This window comes from Citrus clementina, unplaced genomic scaffold (genome assembly GCF_000493195.1).
Source record: "Citrus clementina cultivar Clemenules unplaced genomic scaffold, Citrus_clementina_v1.0 scaffold_3, whole genome shotgun sequence".
NCBI classification, from domain to species: domain Eukaryota; kingdom Viridiplantae; phylum Streptophyta; class Magnoliopsida; order Sapindales; family Rutaceae; genus Citrus; species Citrus x clementina.
Genome location: NW_006262339.1, coordinates 31,972,397 through 31,980,573, shown reverse-complemented (window position 1 = coordinate 31,980,573; position 8,177 = coordinate 31,972,397). Strand labels below are relative to the sequence as shown.

At 35.0% G+C, this 8,177-nt stretch overlaps 1 non-coding gene across 1 annotated transcript; it reads left to right on the top strand.

Moving 5' to 3' along the window:
- The first annotated feature begins 2,153 nt into the window (after positions 1-2,153).
- On the top strand, positions 2,154-2,257 carry LOC112100444. The gene has a single exon (XR_002906816.1). It is a non-coding gene; the product is annotated as a small nucleolar RNA R71 (small nucleolar RNA).
- Positions 2,258-8,177: the final 5,920 nt, after the last annotated feature.

The following is an 8,177-nucleotide window of genomic DNA, read 5'->3' as shown; positions in this document are numbered from 1 at the left end:
ACACTCAACAACCGACGTTGCATTTCCTTAGTAGATTTCGCTTTTTCATCGAGGAATGTAATGCATGCAGTCTACTGGGTTTATACCTTTGATGTCTGCTATGGTCCATCCTAATGCTCCTTTGTGCTCTTTTAAAACATCCAACAACTTATCTTTTTGTTCGTCATTTAAGGATGATGAGATGATTATCGGTAAAGTGCTTTCTTCTCCTAAAAATGCATATTCTAGAGTGTTGGGCAATGGTTTGAGCTCGAGTTTCGGTGGTGATTCTGATGATGGGATGCGTTTTTTCTCTGATGGTGCTAGTTATTCAACTCTTGACTTTCATTTATTAGTGTCCATAGATGGTGCTGAGTCAAGTAGGGCGTTGACCTCATCGACTGATCTGTCAATATCAAAATCCAAATCAAAGTGAGTTAAACATGTTTGTAAGCATCAGAATCACCACCGAAACTCGAGCTCAAACCATTGCCCAACACTCTAGAATATGCATTTTTAGGAGAAGAAAGCACTTTACCGATAATCATCTCATCATCCTTAAATGACGAACAAAAAGATAAGTTGTTGGATGTTTTAAAAGAGCACAAAGGAGCATTAGGATGGACCATAGCAGACATCAAAGGTCTGCCTAGAATAATGGGGATGTGCTTCCTTGAATCTTATATTGGTTGAGTGTCAATTACAATGAAATCAACAGGAAAATAAAACTTGTCTACCTGGATAAGCACGTCCTCCACAATACCACGAGGTATTTTCGTGGACCGATCTGCAAGCTGTACACCACTGGAGTTGGGTCTAATTCTCCAAGTCCAAGTTTCAAAAATACTGAGTAAGGCAATATATTTACACTAGCTCCTAAATCCAACAAAGTATTCTCAATTGTGTGGTTCCCTATGCTACATGAGATAGTGAGGGAGCCTGAGTCTTTACATTTTAGAGGAATTTTGTGTTGGAGTATAGAACTAACGTTTTCTGTTAAAAAGGCATTCTTTTGAGCATGAATGTTTCTCTTTTTAGTACAAAGGTCTTTAAGAAACTTGGTATAAGATGAAACTTGCTTTATAGCATCAAGTAAAGGGATGTTAACACTTACCTATTTAAAGATTTCGAGAATCTCACCTGTGGATTTTCCCTTCTTTACTTTCGCTAACCTCTGAGGAAATGGAGCTTTCGGAACGTATTCTCGTGGTTTGGTTTCTTCTCTCTCCTCCGGTGATGAGTCCTCAACACTCACATGTACAATTTGATTTTCTTTTGTCACCGGCATCTCCACTTTGTTATCGACTTCTTTTCCTTTTTGCAAGGTCATGACTGTTTTGACCTCTCCATGCTGCTGTGGTAAACTGGTACTTGCTTCATGCACTCCTTTAGGATTAGGCACTGGTTGACTTGGAAATTTACTTTTCTCAACAGTCATTGCCAAGGTCTGAATTGAAGAAGCAAGTTGTCCCACCATTTTCTCGAGGTTTGAAACTGATTAGGCTTATGAGTTGAAGCATGCTCTCAACTCATTTCGTAGTCCATCAATGGTGCGGTTCTATTGCTAAATCGTGAAGTGAGTAAGATTCTTGAGATTCTAGAATGAATCCTTCCATGGTCTGGGTTGAGAGTAGTTCTGGTTCTGATTATATGGTCTAAATGGTGGCTGAGAGGCTTGAGGAACTTGAGGAATTTATTGCATTGGTGGAGTTGGAGCTACTGGTCCATTCTGTTGGAATCCTTGAGACCATGAAAAATTGGGGTGATCTCTCCATCCAGGGTTATATGTGTTGGAGTATGGGTTGTAATTCGATGGTTTTCTCGTTACACCTATGGCATTGGCTTGATTTGAGTATGAGTCATGGTCATGTGCCTCTGTTGATTTAGCAGTCGATAAAGATGCTATTTGTCGAGCGAGACCTTCAACCATCTCCTTGACTTCTTTGATTTCTGAAGTTGACTCGCCAATGTAAACCTCATTTACTCCCTTAATTCTTCTAGTGTTCCTAAGTGATCGACTCCGTTGTTGGGAATTATCTGCTTGTCGCTAGAAGAATTCCCAAATCTCTGATGCACTTTTTGACATTAGCTCTCCTCCACTTGTTGCCATTAGCCATTCTTGCACATTCGGCAATAATTCCTCCAAAAAGTCTTGGCATTGGTGCCATTTCTCGTACCCATGATGTGGACACTTCAAGAGTAGCCCATTGAATCGCTCCCATGTTTCAAAAAACTGCTCATCTTCTCTCTGGGTAAACTCTGAAATTTCCCTGCGAATAGCATTGGTTTTATGCACTGGGAAATATTTATTCAAAAATTTTGTAACCATTTATTCCCATGATGTAATGCTATTAGCAGGCAATGTATTGAGCCATGAATGAGCTCTATCCTTTAAAGAAAATGGGAATAGTCTAAGTTTAACATCATCATCTGAAAAATTCTCATATTTAAATGTTTGACAAATAGCATAAAAATCATTCAAATGATTATATGAGTACTCATTTTCTAGGCCATAGAATGTTGAGAGACAATTTAGCACACTAGGTTTTAGTTCAAAACTCCCAGCAGCTACATTTGGGTATCTTATGCATGATGTGCTCAAATTAGCTAAAGGACTGAAGTAGTCCTTAAATGGCCTCTCATGTGGATGCAAATCCAGTTTATTTTTAACTTGCTTGTGTGTGCGAAGTGTTTTTTTTTAGTTCAAGGTCTATAGGTTCAAGATTAGGTAATAATGACCTACGACCATGCATGCAAGAAACACAAAGATAAATGGGAACAAAACAAATAAAAATAAAGAAGAGAAATTATGTTACTAACCTTATCACGCTATTAAAACCTTTCTATAAAAATACACAAAAATAAATACGTGAAATAAATTAACTAAAAATAAATTAATAAGATAAACTAAAAAAAATTTACAAAGAAAAATAAATTACAGAATTTTAAAGAAGAGAAAAAGAAAAGAAATACTAACCTTTAAATGTAGATTCACATTTTTTCTTTTTTCATTTTTTTTAAAGAAAAAAAATACAAGAAAACAATAAATGGAATTATTCACAAAAATTAATTCTATGAATTAAAATTACTTACCTCCCCGGCAACGGCGCCAAGAACTTGTTGTGCAAATTTTATTGAACTCGCAAGCGCACGAATCTATTGTAGAATAGACTAATGGTGACGAGTGTCGATCCCACGAGGAGATGGATTTTAATTGTGTGTAGAATTAATTTTGTAAATGGGTGGTTGGATTTGTGGTGAAAATGATTTGGATTATCCTAAAATTGGAATTGAAATGGCAAGAAAAAATTGAAGAGAAATCTATTGAGATGACGTACTTGGGTATCTGGATCCGTATCAACATGCATCATGAGCTAAATAGTCCTTATTAATGCCAATTAAATCATGAGGGGGGAATCCACACCTCATGAACCACGCTCTAATCAATATGGTGCTCAGGGCTTATCGTGCCAAATAATAATAACCTTGTATTAGGGAGCCGGTGAAACCAAGGCGGTACTAAACAAGATTATTATTATTTGTCGACGAGAAGTCAAAACATCCACAAAAACTAGAGGGGAAGAGAAAATAAATTTACCAAATAAAGCCCATGACACATGTTGAGACTTCACCTTCAACCCAAGCTTGAAAGAAAATTAGCTACTCATAATTGAACTAGGGGCAAAATAAAAATTTATTAAAATACGTAGAAAATACAAGATGGAGAAGGAATTACAGAAAATGGAGTCCAAAAATGGATTCAGAGATATCAAATTGGGGGGGGGAGGCCCCATTTTTATAGATACATTGAGTAAATCATGGCCATCAGAGTAAAAACAGTTTGGACGCTCAGGATTGCGCCACGTCATCAGTCAACAGTACGCGGTTTGACCACGTGAGTGAATAGTAACACGGTTTGACCCGGGTTGAACAGTGACGCGGTTTGGTTGAAAATAATCCTGTGTGATGCATATTCCGTATGCGAGATTTTTGGTCCACTGATATGCTGCCATGTCACCATCAATAGTACATAAGAATTTTAGTCCAATAGGATCGTGACATCTCATCAGTCAATGCCACATCATCGGTCAATACCACATCATCGATCCGTCTATGTGAATAGTGTCGTGAACAGTAACGTAGACAGTACCGTACACGTGAATAGTACCGTACATGTGAACAGTGCCATTTTTCCTTTTATGCTCCTCTTAAGGTTTTCGACCGTCCTGAGTTAAAAAATGATGTCCGTTTTCTGTCTGATCTCTCGTTTATTGTGAAATGACCATGATACCCCTAAAATACATAAAATACTTAATTAAAATAAAACACACATAATTAAATTACAAGAAGCTTAAATATATAAAAGTAAGGGTTGTTAGTAAGACGTGAAATGTAAAATGATGATTTTCTCGTTTATAAATATACATTTTCTAACACTCAACATGCTGCCTCTTCAAATTCTTGCCCCAAAGGTCCTTTAACATTTTTCTCCAGTTTGAAACCAGTGTTGAGAGGTGTATCAGAACCCTTGCAATCCTGCATTTAGGCTTTACTCAATAGATCCTTAATGTACTTTGTCTATAAGAGATGCATACCATGAGTTGTGTAACAAACTTCCACATCTAGAAAATAGGCTAGTAATCCCAGATTCTTGAGAGCAAAGACCTTATTGAGTTTAGTATTGAAATCTTTAAGTAATGCTGAGTCAGGATCAGTAAGCAAAATGTCATCAACATAAATTAACACAATGATCATGCCTCTAATATCATGTTTGAAGAATAGAGAAGTGTCAGCTTTAGAATTAATGAATTGCCAAGTGGTAAGATAACTTTTCAGTTGATCATACCATGCTCTTGGAACTTGTTTCAATCCATATAATGCGTTATTAAGCTTGCATATATAGCCTTCTTTAGAAACAAAACCCTCAGGATGAGTCATATACACATCCTCTGATAAATCCCCATTTAAAAAAACATTATTAACATTAATTTGTCTAACCTTCCAACCTTTCATGACAGCCAAACTTAGAATTACTCTCATTGTCGAGGACTTTACTACAAGACTAAAGGTTTCTAAATAATCAACGCCTGCAGTTTGATAAAATCCCTTGGCCACCAATCTAGCTTTATACTTAGAGACTGAGCCATTTGTGTTGTACTTGGTTCTGAACACCCATTTGCATACCACCGGTTTATAAGATGGGCCTACAGGCACAAGATTCCAAGTATTATCTTTAATGAGAGCATCATACTCAGTCTGAATTATTGCTTTCCATTTTCGATCAGACAATGCCTCTAAGACGGTAGATGGTTCTAGGCTATTGTGATATGTTACGTAGGCTTTTGCCTTGAATATTCCAGCCTTTGCTCTAATAATAATTTTATGTGTAGAGAGGATTGGTTTGGGCTGAGATGAAGACTTTAAAGTGTTGGTTGAATTTGAAAGGAAGAGGTGAGAGGCTGTAAAGAAGATGTATAATGTGTAGGCGATAGGCAAGATGGTGCATCAGTTGGAGGTATAGAGAGCTGCATTTATGGGATACAACTTTCTCACTTGAATATAATATAATTAACTTTAAGCTATCAAGCCCTTGAATAATAATAATAATAATAATTTAATTCTAAAGTAATGATAACATAAACAATGACATAAGTGATGATGTAAGAGAAGTTTGTAGAGATAATTAGGAAATCTAGAATTTAGTAAGATATTTATGAAGAATAATCACAACCATTAATCAAGAGTTATGGTGGCAAAATTCTAACAATCCATTAACCTTAAGAAATCCTATAAATACCCTCTAGCCCTGTCATTTTCAATACAACCCTGGAAATTCAAGCCTCTTCTATTCTAAGTCATAATATCAAGAGTAGAGAAATCCTCAAGTTTAAAAGGTATAGAGAAGTCAAGGTTAAAAAGTAAGTAACGCTTCAACTGCAATGTAGGGGCAAAATTCTTATTATACTTAACTTCAGTTTTAACTAATTCTTTATCTTGTGATAGCTACTATAATGTGATTAGTTATGATCTAAATTTTACATGGACGACTATGCTACCTATATTACAGTAATTTCTTATTTATCCTTATATGGTCGGCTATGATATTTTCTTATTTACGCCTTGTATGGTCGGCTATGCCGCTTATTCTGTAATACTTAATTATGCTATGGTCAGCTTTACCACCTATACTATAATCCCATGTTGTTTAATCTTTGTACAGATGACACTGCTGCCTATATTAAAGATTGTTGTTCTTAAATAGGGTTGTATGTTGATTCTGTTCTACATCTAGAAACTTCAAATGTTATGACATCATTTGCATTAGATGCATCCATTTCATGGATTACTTTATAAAGAAGACGTTTTATAAAATGAATTTATGAAAAATGAGTGGTTGTACTACCAGGTGGCAAAGTTCTGAAGGAGGGCAAGCCCTCTAAACATAGTAAAAGTTAAATCTTTTGGGGACGACGATATGTAACACCCAAAAGATCAACTAATTAGGCTCAAGGGCATGTTATTTTAAAGAATAAGAATGCTAGCCTTGTAATGCAACATACCTAGGTCCCTAATAAAGTTGTTTTGTATTTTCTAAGTTTCTTTTGAAAAATTAATATGGTTATCTATATGTATAATAATTTATACATGCATCAAAGTGTTAATTTACTGGGTATTAGCTCATAAAGTCATTACATTGCAGGTAACCATGAGCAGGGTAAGCTTACGCCAAGTCCCAACCAAGGCGAGGTGCATATAAGTATAACAAACCTTAGGTTTTAAGATGGGCTCAACTTTGTTCTATCAAAAATAAATATCTTAGCTTTTTATAATAATAAAGTTTTTGAGAAATATTTGCATGTCTCCTATATTTGTAAAGAAGTTTTGTTTACTATGTAAAACGTTTTTTTGAATTCGTATTCATATTAAACAAGTAACGAGGTTTTTAAATATTTCCAAAATAAATCATTTTTTTAAAAGTGGAGTGTTACAACACTAGTTGTGTTTGGAAAGAAGGTATAGTTGGCTGGGAGAAAGTAGTAGGTGGTAAAGACTGAGATGATGTGTTGTGAGAATGTGGTGAAGATATTGTATCAACTTTAAAGGTGCTTTGATTATTATTGGAAACAAGAATAGTATACAATTGAAGAAGATTGTATTGAAAATCAGAAGATTGAGATGGAGAAGATGAACTGAAATTGATGAATATGGAAATGAGGTTTCATCTAATATAACATGGCTAGTTACATAGATTTTACCAGAGGGATGGAGACACATGTAACCCTTATACAAAGGACTGTACCCCAAGAAAATGCATTTTGATGTGTTAAAGTGAAACTTGTATTGACTGTAGTTTCTAAGGAAATGAAAACATGAACATCCAAATGTTTTTAAAAACTTGTAATCTAGAGGAAGATGAAAGATAGATTCATAAGGGGATTTCATTGACAAAACTTGGATAGGTAGTATGTTTATACTATATGTTGTGTATGGAAAGAATCCCACTAGAATTTGATATGTAAACTTGCTTGCGCAAGTAAAGTTAGACCAAGTTCAATAATGTGTCTATGTTTTCTATCTATTATACCATTTTTGTTGTAAGTATATTAACATGAATGTCTAAAGTGGATTCCCTTTGTGTGAAGATAGTTAATAAAGGATCTAAATTCTCTACCCCAGTCGAATTGAAGACACTTTATGGATTTGTCTAGTTCTTTTTCAACTTGAGTTTTGAAAATTTTAAAGACTGAAAGTGTTTCATCTTTGGTTTTTAAAGAAAATATCCAAGTAATTCTTGTGAAATCATCTACAAAGCTCACACAATATCTGTAGCCTTGTAATGAAATCATAGGGGCTGGTCTCACAGATTAGTGTTCAATATTTCCAAAGAAGACTTTGTTTTTATATCAATAGCTAGAAAATGAAGTTTGTGCATTTTTCCCAACTTACAAGTATCACAAAAATCAAATTTTTTATTTTTATTAATAGGCTTAAGAGATTAACATGATTTAATATCTTAGAAGATGGATGTCCCAATCTTTGATGTAATACAGATGTGCTCAATAAACACTTAGACTTTCTATAAGAGGTTGCTGCAGTAAGCAAGCAAGAGGTGTTATTTGAAATAGTAGAATTGATAGTTGAAAACATTGAAAGAGGAGCACCTGGTAAAACAAACTCAATAACATAACGTTGACTAG